Source organism: Macrobrachium nipponense, chromosome 36 (assembly GCF_015104395.2).
Source record: "Macrobrachium nipponense isolate FS-2020 chromosome 36, ASM1510439v2, whole genome shotgun sequence".
NCBI classification, from domain to species: domain Eukaryota; kingdom Metazoa; phylum Arthropoda; class Malacostraca; order Decapoda; family Palaemonidae; genus Macrobrachium; species Macrobrachium nipponense.
In genome coordinates, this window is record NC_087220.1 from 1,303,097 (window position 1) to 1,316,415 (window position 13,319).

The window sequence follows — 13,319 nt, forward strand, 5'->3', positions numbered from 1 at the left end:
TTTCTTATTCCATGTACTCTCTACATTCGCCTCTGTAAAATATTTTTCTAGCTTTGGTGAGTGCCCTTTTTCTGAACCATTCCGGTATGCTAATGCATCGAAGCTTTTATCGATGTAATTTATTTCTTGCTCTATCTTGCAAGGGTCACACGTTCTCATTGCCCTAAGAAATAAACCTGTTAGAACCCCTTTATTATATCATGACTATGAAAAGAGAAGAAATGAATATATGAGTTTGTATGTGTGGGCTTTCTATATGTGCTGAATTCATATCCTGTTTCTTTTCTTTCTATGAGTATGTCTCAAAAAGGGCAGTTTATTATTGTTACTTTTCTCTAAAGTGAACTGGATATTGTTATCAAACTATTGAGCTCATCTGAGAAAAGTTTCTATTTTATTTCCATCCCTTGCAGAATAGCAAAATATCATCCACGTATCTCCACCATCCTTGCAGTTTTAAGTCAGGGACATTCACATTAGGAACTAGATTAGTTCGAAATATTCCATATAGATGTTAGCGAGTATAGGTGATAATGAGGACCCCATAGCTACTCCATATTTCTGTTTGTAAACATAGTCCTTCAAACGTGAAATAAGTATCACTGACACACAATTTGATCAACTCAAGGTAAGACGCCTATTTCGATGTCTGGATTGAAAATACCCTCATTATATTGTTTTAGTCTGTAGGAATTCTAATACTTTATCTAAGGGGACATTGGTGAATAATGCTACTACATCAAAACTAACCATGTGTCCCCTTTATATTCTTTTCTTAACTTTGTCTATGAAATCTACTGAATGTTTAATATGGGATTCTGAAAATATACCTAAGTATACTCCTAGTTCTCCAGGCTAGCCACACTGCTAAGTTTTTGTTAGGAGATTTCCTACTAGAAACAATAGGCGTAGAGGGCAGCCCTCCATTGTGTATTTTGGACTGCCATATATATATGAAAGTAAATTCACCTGCTAAGTTTTTGTTAGGAGATTTCCTACTAGAAACAATAGGGCGTAGAGGGCAGCCCTCCTTGTGTATTTTGGACTGCCATATTATATATGAAAGTTCAGGTAATTTACTTTCATATATATATGGCAGTCCCAAAATACACAAGGAGGGCTGCCCTCTACGCCCTATTGTTTCTAGTAGGAAATCTCCTAACAAAAACTTAGCAGTGTGGCTAGCTGGAGAACTAGGAATATACTTAGGTATATTTTCAGAATCCCATATTAAACATTCAGTAGATTTCATAGACAAAGTTAAGAAAAAGAATATAAAGGGACACATGGTTAGTTTTGATGTAGTAGCATTATTCACCAATGTCCCCTTAGATAAAGTATTAGAATTCCTACAGACTAAACATAATGAGGGTATTTTCAATCCAGACATCGAAAATAGGCGTCTTCCTTGAGTTGATCAAATTGTGTGTCAGTGATACTTATTTCACGTTTGAAGGACATGTTTACAAACAGAAATATGGAGTAGCTATGGGGTCCTCATTATCACCTATACTCGCTAAACATCTATATGGAATATTTCGAAAACTAATCTAGTTCCTAATGTGAATGTCCTGACTTAAAACTGCAAGGATGGTGGGAGATACGTGGATGATATTTTTGCTATTCTGCAAGGGATGGAAATAAAATAAAGAAACTTTTCTAGATGAGCTCAATAAGTTTTGATAACAATATCCAGTTCACTTTAGAGAAAAGTAACAATAATAAACTGCCCGTTTTTAGACATACTCATAGAAAGAAAAGAAACAGGATATGAATTCAGCACATATAGAAAGCCCACACATACAAACTCATATATTCATTTCCTTCTCTTTTCATAGTCATGATATAAAAATAGGGGTTCTAACAGGTTTATTTCTTAGGGCAATGAGAACGTGTGACCCTTGCAAGATAGAGCAAGAATAAATTACATCGATAAAAGCTTCGATGCATTAGCATACCCGGAATGGTTTCAGAAAAAGGGCACTCACCAAAGCTAGAAAAATATTTTACAGAGCGAATGTAGAGAGTACATGGAATAAAGAAAACAAGAAAATAGTTGCCCTCCCTTTTATGCCTAAAATGAAACAAATCACTTCAAAAATGAAAGAAAGTCATATAAATTTGTATATAACCTTTGATAATACCTTAAAAAACAAAGTATGTAAAAATAAATTGGAAGGAGAAGACAGTAATACAGATGATGTAGCGGGGTATACATAATCAATTGCAATAATTGTGGAGACAGATATGTGGGGGAATCAGGTAGGGGAATAAGGACTAGAGTCCAAGAACATAGAAGGGCAGTACAGCTTAATCTCAGGGGAGTGCTATAGCTAGACATTGTTGGGAAAATGACCATAGGATGGATTTCAAAAACAGTAGGCTTATATACAAAAGCAACAAATTAGTCACAGGAGGGTAGTAGAAGGTGCGCTTATCAGAGAGATCAAAGTAATTGAAGGAAACAAAGGTTTTACCTCAGAAGATCCCATAAGCCGAGCTTTGATATTAAAAGAAGCTAAGATTGACCCTGCTGACCTGGAGATTAGGTTTCCTGCCCAACAGACTTACGGTGACCACAACCTTACCACAAGGGTGAATCCCATTGACCATCAGCTCAGGATATCAGAGCGACAAGAGGGGATTGGGCAACTCTCAAGAAAACCAGAACAGCCATCGCATAAATGACAGCACAACGAGAAGAAGTTCCAGAAGACTGCTGGGCCTTGACCCAGGCTAACATCCCAACATCTCTTGAGAATGGGCCACAGAGGGCCTGAAAGTACTCGAGTGTGGAGTAAAACTAAATGTAAATACTTAGAAGTAAACAAGTTACAAATTGAATTTGTGGGTTCTTTTTCAATAATAACAATAACAATAACAATAACAATAACAATAATAATAATAATAATAATAATAATAATAATAATAATAATAATAATAATAATACAAACCCCGTTTGAATAAGAACAATCATTCAGCCTTACTGTATACCAATATACAGTAATACCAGCATACCAGTATACGACGAACCCTTTGATATACCAGCCACCAGAATCCTTGTTTTTTTGTAAACAAATAAAGATAACAATAATAATAATCGCGTATTTTATTATCAGCGCGAGGTAAACAGGAAGAGCCAGAAAAGTTACGAAGGGCAGAGAGACCTCACTAAGAGGTTCCCTTTAAAACAGAAGTCAAGAGGAAACGTACAGGATGAGGTCTGTTGCCTGTAGTAATGTGCAGCGCGCCTCCTCCTCCTCCTCCTCCTCCTCCTCCTCCTCCTCCTCTCCTCCTCCTCCTCCTCCTCGCTATAGCAAGATACAGTCTGGATTCCTTTGTTCTATCCTGAGTTGGCCCGAACTAGAGAATTTAATTTTTTTTTTCATCAGGGATATCCATAGTTTATTACTATTATTATTATTATTATTTTTTTTTTTTTTTTTTTTTTGCTCTATCACAGTCCTCTAATTCGACTGGGTGGTATTTATAGTGTGGGGTTCCGGGTTGCATCCTGCTCCTTAGGAGTCCCATCACTTTTCTTACTATGTGTGCCGTTTCTAGGATCACACACTTCTGCATGAGACCTGGAGCTACTTCAGCCTCTAGTTTTTCTAGATTCTTTTCAGGGATCTTGGGATCGTGGCCTAGTGCTCCTATGATTATGGGTACGATTTCCACTGGCATATCCCATATCCTTCTTATTTCTATTTTCAGATCTTGATACTATCCATTTTTTTCCCTCTCTTCTCTTCAACTCTGGTGTCCCATGGTATTGCGACATCAATGAGTGATACTTTCTTCTTGATTTTGTCAATCAACGTCACGTCTGGTCTATTTGCACGTATCACCCTATCCGTTCTGATACCATAGTCCAGAGGATCTTTGCCTGATCGTTTTCTATCACTCCCTCAGGTTGGTGCTCGTACCACTTATTACTGCAAGGTAGCTGATGTTTCTTGCACAGGCTCCAGTGGAGGGCTTTTGCCACTGAATCATGCCTCTTTTTGTACTGGTTCTGTGCAAGTGCCGGGCATTCACTTGCTATGTGGTTTATGGTTTCATTTTTCGTATTGCCACTTCCTACATATGGGAGAGATGTTATTTCCGCCTATCGTACTTTGAACATATCTGGTTCTTAGGGCCTGATCTTGTGCCGCTGTTATCATCCTTCAGTTTCCTTCTTAGCTCTCCCCTCTGTAGCCATTGCCAATTGTCATCGCTGGCTAGTTCTTTAGTCTGTCTCATGTATTGTCCGTGCATTGGTTTGTTGTGCCAGTCCTCTGTTCTCTCTGTCTTTCTCCTGTCTCTGTATATTTCTGGGTCTTCGTCTACTTTTATTAGTCCTTCTTCCCATGCACTCTTTAGCCACTCGACTTCACTGGTTTTCAGATATTGCCCCAGTGCTCTGTTTCAATGTTGACGCAGTCCTCTATACTTAGTAGTCCTCTCCCGCATTCCTTTCGTGTTATGTATAGTCTGTCCGTATTTGCTCTTGGGTGTAGTGCTTTGTGTATTGTCATTTGTTTCCTGGTTTTCTGATCTATGCTGCGGAGTTCTGCCTTCGTCCATTTCCACTATTCCTGCGCTGTATCTGATTACTGGCACTGCCATGTGTTTATGGCTTTTATCATATTTCCTCCATTGAGTTTTGACTTGAGTATCGCCTTGAGTCTCTGCATATATTCTTTCCTGATCGTGTCCATTCACTCTTGGTGTTTTATATCTCCTCCTTCCATTATTCCCAGGTATTTGTATCCTGTCTCATCTATGTGTTTGATGTTGCTCCCATCTGGTAGCTTTATCCCTTCAGTTTCTCGTTACTTTGCCTTTTTGTATGTGACTAAGGCGCATTTTTCTATTCCAACTCCATCTGATGTCCCCAGATACAATCCTTACAGTCTGGATTAGGGTATCTATTTCTTGATGCTCTTACCATACAGCTTGATGTCGTCCATGAACATCAGATGGTGATTTTGTTGCCTCTTTTCTTGAGTTGGTACCGGCATCCATCTTCTGTAGTACTTTGTCATGAGAATCATGGCTACTACCGAAGAGTAGTGGGACAGTGAGTCGCCCTGGAAGATCCCTCTCCTGATATTAACCTCTGCTAGTCTTATTCCAGAGCTTGTAAGTATTGTATTCCAGTTGCGCATTGTATTTTGAGGAAGCTGATGGTATTTTCCTCTGCCCTATATATTTTCAGGCATTCTATTAGCCTATGTGTGGTATCATGTCGAAGGCTTTCTTATAGTCTATCCATGCCATGCTTAGGTTGGTTTTCTTTCTCCTACTGTTCTTCATTACCATTTTGTCTATCAGAGCTGGTCTTTTGTCCCCTACACTTCCTTCTGCAGCCTTTCTGTTGGTAGGGGATGGTGTTTGTCTCCTCTAGGTAGTTGTATAGCCTTTCACTGATGATACTGTTAGTAACTTCCACATTATTGGTAGCAGGTGATAGGCCTGTAGTTACTGGCTATATTTCCCTTACTCTTGTCTTTTTGTACTAAGGATGTTCTTCCTGTGGTCTTCCATTTGGGTGCTTGGTGATTTGAGATACAATGCTGGAGTTGTTCTGCTATTCGTGGGTGTAGGGCCTTGAGAAGTATTATTATTATTATTATTATTATTATTATTATTATTATTATTATTATTATTATTATTATTATTATTATTATTGCTTTTGGAAGGACTTGTAATTTTTCATATCTCATATTTGGCTTCAGTTTAGTTTTACTTAACTAATGTGTACTGCAGTTTTTATTAACTAACGTGGGCTGCAATTTTTAATAAATAATGTGGGCTGGAATATTTAATAACTAATATGGGCTACAGATTTTAATAACTAAAGTGGGCTGCAGTTTTTAATAACTAATATCGGCTACAGATTTTAATAACTAATGTGGGCTGCGGTTTTTAATAACTAATGTGGGCTTAAATTTTAAATAACTAATGTGGGCTGGAACTTTTAATAACTAATATGGGCTGCAGATTTTAATAACTAATGTGGTCTGCCATTTTTAATAAATAATGTGGGTTGGAATTTTTAATAACTATTGTCGGCTGAAATTTTTAACAACTAATATGGGCTGCAGATTTTAATAACTAATGTGTCTGCCATGTTAATAATATTAGGGCGGCAATTTTTAATAACTAATGTGGGCTGCAATTTTTGATAACTAATGTTGACTTTGCCTCACTGTCAAAAGTATGTCAGATAACATTTCTCTGTCTGTCTGTCAAAAGTACGTCGGGTAATATTTTGTCTGCCTCTCTGCCTGGCTGTTTGTCAGAAATATGTCAGTTAACTTACTTTCTGACTGTCTGTCTGTCAAAATTATGTCGGGTAATATTCTGTCCCTGGCTGTCTGTCTGTCAAAAATATGTTAGGTAACATTCTCTGTCTATCTCTGTCAAATATATGTCAAGTAACTGTCTCTGTCAGATATTTGTCAGGTAACTCTCTCTCTCTCTCTCTCTCTCTCTCATCGTCGTCTTTTCCTTCTTTTGTCATGTCTTCTCTCCCCAGGGTCTGAACCATATGTGTTTGGAGTCCTTTCCCATAAAAGGTAAGGTATGCTTTGAGAAGAGGGTCCTTCCGAACGAAATAGCCAAAACAAAATCTCAGAAATTCATTCCACAGATGTAATGTAATAAATGATGAAGCTCGCTCTCCTCTCTCGCTTCACTCTCTTCTCTCTCTCTCAACTATACATAATGGTTATGTTTTCTGGAAAAAAATTCCAGTCAAAATAGGGTAAAAAAAACTTGCTGTATATTCAGCTCCACAGTGTATGTACAAATGGATGAGTTGCGTCTCTCTCTCCTCCTCTCTCTATTATCTCTCATCCCCTCATCTCTCCTTCTTCCTCTCTCATGTGGGTATAAACCTGACATTTTAATTTTGGCGTATATGTAAAAGAACGTATTTCTTTTGGCACAAAAAAACCACCCAAAGTTCCAGTTAAAATAGCATAAAAAGAAAAAAAAATATGCTGGAAATTCAGCACCGCTGCATGGAATTTTTGACAGCTCCTCTCTCGTACTCTCTCCTCCTCTCTCATGTGTATACAAAGGGACATTTTTGACAATATTTAAATGATAATGTTTTCAGCTGTAACGGTGGTATTGTGGAAATGCTGTGAAAATTTTAGAAAGGTTTGGACGACTTGCTTGAAATTGCAAACTCTCTCTCTCTCTGGAAGTTTTTCCATTTCAGAAGTCACTATTGCTGGCTTTCAGGTAGGTTTATTTTTTTTTCCTTCCTTCAGAGACTAGGGGACCCGGGGGGTTTCGGGACAGGAGGAGGGAAGGAGGAGGCGGGGGGGGGGGGGGGGGGGGGGGGGGGCAAGGGGGAGGGGGGGGGGGGGGATGGGCCACAAGGGCGGGGCAGGCAGCAGGGGGGGGAAGGCAGGCAGGGGAACAGGGGAGGAAGGGGGGGGGGCCAGGGGAGAGGGGAGGCAGGGGGTGGGGGGGAAACCAGAGAAGAAAAGGGGGGGGAAAAGGAAAAATCAGAGGAAGAAAGTGAAAGATGAGAGAGAGGAAGGGAAAGGGGAAGAAACAGAAAGGGGGGGAGCCAAAGAACAGGAGGAGGGGTGTGGGCCAGGGGAGGAGGGGAGGCCCAGAAAGTTGAAGATTAGAAGATTGGACAAAGCACCGGCTTTTCCGTTAGGTTACTTTAGGTTCTTTTTAATTCCTTTTACTCACATACCTCCGTTTATATTCCTTTCGTCCATTCAGGACTTTCCTTCGAATTCTCACGCTTCCCTCTCAGAGCTTGCATGACCTCCTCTTCATATAGGTCCCAGAGCTTGGCATTTGGCGTTAATGTTATTTATTCAGCTTCAATTCTTAAAGGGAAACAAAACAAAAATGATTTTAGAAATAGGACTACGTCGTAACGAAGTTCCTTCAAACAAGGCGTGATCCGATCTCCAGCTTACTCGGGCACATGCTAAAATCTACTACGGTTGCCAGCGAAAATTAAAATGAATAGGCTACATTTTATTAGGTATAATTTTTTTTTTTGTACTGTTTAACAATCACATTATTCATTTTTTACATTTTTTCAATTTAACGAAAGAGAAAAAAAGTTTAAATATCTTACTCCTATAATTTCTGTGTCTTTAACTCAAAACGAAACACCCTTTTCAGACATTTTTTGGGGGCTTTTACATAGATCATTCCTACCCCCCACCCCCAGCAGCAAGAACAATAACAGCAACAAGAAAGAAAGTAGTTTTTTTGGGCTTTTCCATAGAACCTTTTCCTAGCCCCTCCCCCCCCCCCCACACCCCCCCCCCCCGGCCAACAGCTAAGAACAACAACAAACAACAACAGCAAAAAACACAAAAAGTATATACTTTAGGTTTTGGACTTTGGGAGCTGCCCCACCCTCCCTTACGAGAAGTTTGGTGAAGTTGGAATTTCCAACCCCCTTCCCACCACCCTAACCCCCCTCCCCCCGCAAAAAACCCCAACCCGGATACCCCCCAACAACCACTCCATCCATACCCCTGGCTGCTGAATGCTACTTAAAGGCAAAACTGCTAAGAAAATTCCATGCATCAGCGTCTCAAAACCACCGTAAAAAAAGAAAGAAAGAAAAAAAAAAAAGAGAGAGCTGGACTCCCCAAATATCCAAGTATCTCGATTTTTCTTCTTCTTCTTCTTTTTCTTCTTCTTCTTCTTTTTCCCTTCTTATTCTTCTCCCTTCTTTTCTTCCTTCTTTTCCCCTTCTTTTCTTCTTCCTCTTCTTAGTTCTTCTTCTTCTTCTTCTTATCCTTCTTCCTTCTCCTCCTCCTCCTCCTTCTTCTTCTTCTTCTTCCTCTTTCACCTTCCTTTCTTTTCTTCGTCCTTCTTCGTCTTTCTTCTCTTCACCTTCCTTCTTCTTCTTCTTTTTCTTTTTCTTCTTCTTCTTCCTTCTTCTTCTCCCTCTTTCTTCTTAAACTTCTTCTTCTTTTCCTTCTTCCTTTTCTTCCTCCTTCCTCCTCCCGCCTATCCGCCCCTCCTCCTTCTTCTTATCCTTTTCACCTTTCTTCTTTCTTCGTCTTCTTTCGTCTTCTTAGGCTTCTTCTTTCTTTCTTTCTTCTCTCTTCTTCCTTCTTCTTCTTCTTCTTCTTTTCTTCCTTCTTCTTTTCTGAGCTCCTACCTTTGTCCCTCCGTTTTCTTTTGGGAGCCCATTCTAGAGCTTTTTGATTATTGCATATAAAATAATATAGTTATATATAATATATTATATATCTAGTGTATATAATATAATTAATTATATATAATTATATATATATATATTTTATTTCATTTACTAATAGATGTATATATATTATGTAATATAGATATGAATATTTATATATATTATATATATATATGTATATATTATAGTAAATAAAAATATATATATTAAGTATATATAATATCATACATACATATATGTATATAGATATATATATATTATATATATATCAGTTATAATATATACTATATCTATATTATTTATATATATATATATATCATCACCATTAGATTTCATATTATTACCAGATTAAAAAGTGGTTTTGATTACTCAATAAAATAAGTCAGAATATATAATCAGATTGTTTTTATCCCACGATTAACATTAATATTTCCAAACCAATCCTCTGCATTCCTGTGTTAAGTGCAATTTAAAAATAACTCAGCCCATTTTCTTTTTTTATGTTTCTCATTTTTCTCCCTCGAGGCCATTCTTAATCCTTTCTCAACGAGTCCGTTTTTGCTATTTTGTTTTTTTCCTCCATTTCCAGGTTTTAGGAATGGCCATTAGTATTCTGGCAATTTTTTTCCGTTCCTCTGCTTTGGAATTTTCCACGTGTTTTTTTTTTTTGGTCTTGAAAGGGAAGTGTTGGTGTTCTTCCCTGTCTCCTCTGAATACAAATATATATATAATACACATATATATATATAATATATATTATATATTATATATGTATATAAACTATGATCATATATATTATGATATATATATATATATAAATTAATGAAATTTAAATATATATATATATATAATATTTATATATATATATTTATATGTATATATAATATATATATATATATAGAATATATATATAGAATAATATATATATATATAATATATATATATATATATATGGTTATGTATTTGTATTCCGAGAGAGGACAAAAACACATCCACCATATATATAGTAATATATATATATTAATATATATATATATGTATATATCAATATATATATATACACACAATTATACACTATATAGATATATATTTTTTTTTTTATTTTTTTTTCTCTCTCCTCCTCTTCCTTCTCTCTCAAATAACAAAACACAAGCATAACATACTCATACTTAATAGTTTGATCTGACCTCCTCCCAACCCCCAAACCCACCAGGTACCCCCTAACCATAACAGGAATGGGTGGGGGGGAGGGGGGGGGGAGGTGTTTAGGGATCGGGTTTTGGAGGGGGGGGGGGGGAGTTTAGTGAGGCGCCAGTATTATGACCTATATAATATAAATTACAATATACATGTCATTCCTTTTAACCTATGCCAACACGGGCCAATAACTCGACACCTCTGTTTTAGAGAAGAGAAGGTTCTTCGTAAAAATTTATGTACCGCCCCCCCCCGTTTAAAACCCTCTTGTTGGGTGCGGTTCAAGAGCGGGCCTTTTTGGTCAACTACCGTTTAAATATATAAATATTATATATTTATATATATATATATATTATATATAGTTATATAAAGATGTATTAATAATATCTTTTAAACTTCCTTAGCTTTTTCCATTCCACTTTCATCCCAGTCAAACCTTAGGCTTACTGTTAAGGTTAACTTTTTAATGGCGGTATGAGACGAATGAGGGATTTCGTTTCCAAGTTTTGTTTGGGTAATGGAAAGCTGTACGTCAGAGTTTACTTTTAAGTGGTTTTGAATTGTTGCGAGCGGGAGTGGCTATTCGGCTATCAGTGCTTTTTCCTATAAGATATGGGATTTATCTTATGAATTATTGATAATAAATAATGATAATAATAATAAAATATGCTGGAAGAATAATACTTCATCAATATAGGTTTTATTTGAAATAATGGTTAATGCCTGCTGCGTTTATTTTGTACAGAGAAATAATAAATAATAAATAATAATAATAATAATTAATAAATAATAACTAATAATAATAATCAATAAACTTAAATGAGATAACTATGTAACGAGTACTAAAGTATATTGAATTTCAACAATTCAATGGGCCTCTGAATGTTAATAATAATCTAAAATAAAAAACCAACAAAAAACCCAAAAAGAATAATAATTAATAATAAAATAATAAAAAATTAATAATAAATAACAATGAATAATAAAATAATAAAATAAGGTAGCAATGTAGTAGTTTACTTACGTATTTTAAATTTCAAATAACTGGCCTCAAGAAAATAATAATAAGTAATAATAATAATAATAATAATAATAATAATAAAAGTAATAATAAAATAAATAATAAATGTGGTAGCGAACTCCAGAATGAAGGCCAATGGTTTACCAATACAAGAAAAGAATGTGGTGTCTCTATTTTTTTTTTCTTTTTTTTTTTTTTTTTTTTTTTTTTTTTTTTTTTTTTCTTTTTTTCCTTTTTTTTTTTTTTTTTTATTTTTTACAAGGCGATATTGTTTGTGTGTGTTCGGGGGGCGGGGGGGGGGGGGGGGGGGGGGGGGGCTTTTAGGGGGGAGGAGAATGGGGGTGGAGATTGGTTGGTTGGGTTGGGGTTTTCTGGTTCTGGGTGGGGGTATTTGTTTGTGAAAAGAACATTATGGCCCTTACTTGTTGTTTTTCGTTTTGCCCCCAGCAGTTTATGGCAGTGCTTTGGAATTACGTGAAGTGGACTTTTTTTTATTTTTTGCTTTTTTAAAAATTGATTTTTAGGACCAAGAATAGTAGAAACCCTAGAGAAAAATTTACTTTTCTTCTCATCTCTCTCTCTCTAGCTCATCTCCTTCTCCTCTCTCCTCTCTCGTTCCAGACACACACATGCATATATTATATATTCGATTAAACAAACCATTTGACATCAATTAGCGGGGCGATCCAACAGATGATTAGGCAAAACTGAATGTCGTCAATCCAACGTTAATTCCCTTGAACTGTTAAAAAGGCGGCCAGGGGCTTGGTGGGGGGGGGGAGGGTGAAGGGGGGATGTTTGGGTTGGTGTTGTGGGGTAATACCCATCCCACCCATAACAAATAAAGAAATAATGGATAATGATGATAGCGAAGCCATATCCAGTGGGATATCTCTGATACCTCAAAGGACTACGTAAGAGTGATTCCCAGACAGTACTAAACTGGTGTTAAGTACATCTATGTCAAAGTACTAACAATTGGATTTCGTTGGTAGAAACTACAACGCCAATAAGATTAGCCAGATGCTTAAACGAATCAGTGAGAAAATCAAAGAAATCGGGCCTGATATTATAGCCTAATGAGTTATAGCAGCTACAATATTTGTTTTTGGGGTCAGTTCTTTCATGTAGAGGCAGGTCTGATTCATGCGAGCTCCCTCCATTAATCTGGGTTAGATCTCCGCTAATTGCATATCATCACTAATTGGATTTATCGATGACGCAATCGCTTAATTAGCTGACGGAGGACCTGGGAAGGCTAAGGAGATTTGTGGAACCTGATGTCTTCATCATCTTGCTTAGGTCCTGTGGTCACGACGACGAACAAGTAAAAAAAATACGCCGGATTTTCTCTCCAGCGGTGATCTCAGCCACGCCCCTTAAGACCATTAGCCGCTGCCCGTGACACTCAGCCGCTTATAAACGCTGCCAGACGCACGATTATGGCTGACTTTATCCTTAAATGAAATCAAAACTATTGAGGCTAGAGGGCTGCAATTTGTTATGCCTGATGACTGGAGGGTGGATTGAAATCCAACGTAACAAACTTTGCAGCCCAAAACTTAGCCTCGGCAGTATTTTTAAGAGTATGAGGGCGGGCGGACGGACAAGGACGAAGCCGTCGCAATAGCTTTCTATTTTTACAGCAAACTCAAAATCGAAACGCGAAGGTGAATACTAAGATAGAGAATGAAGCCGGCGAGGATTCCCGTGACCCGAACTCTGCGAAAATTTCGCTCAGAATTTCTTTCCATTCTTGTGTATATTCAATTTCTTTTCCTCTGATTTCTGGGGCCAGATAAGGATCCTCCTCTCTTCCTGTTCCAACCTCCACGTTCTTCCTACGATAAATATACAAGACGCCGGGGGGTAAACGAAGGAATCAGAAAGCGGGAAACCGTAAATTTT

The 13,319-nt window shown here is 37.2% G+C and overlaps 1 long non-coding RNA gene across 1 annotated transcript in view; it reads left to right on the forward strand.

Annotated features, from left to right (window-relative positions):
- The window catches only part of LOC135203496 (uncharacterized), a 267,713-nt gene that overhangs the window by 212,158 nt on the left and 42,236 nt on the right, over positions 1–13,319 (forward strand). The gene's annotated exons all lie outside the window — the stretch shown is intronic.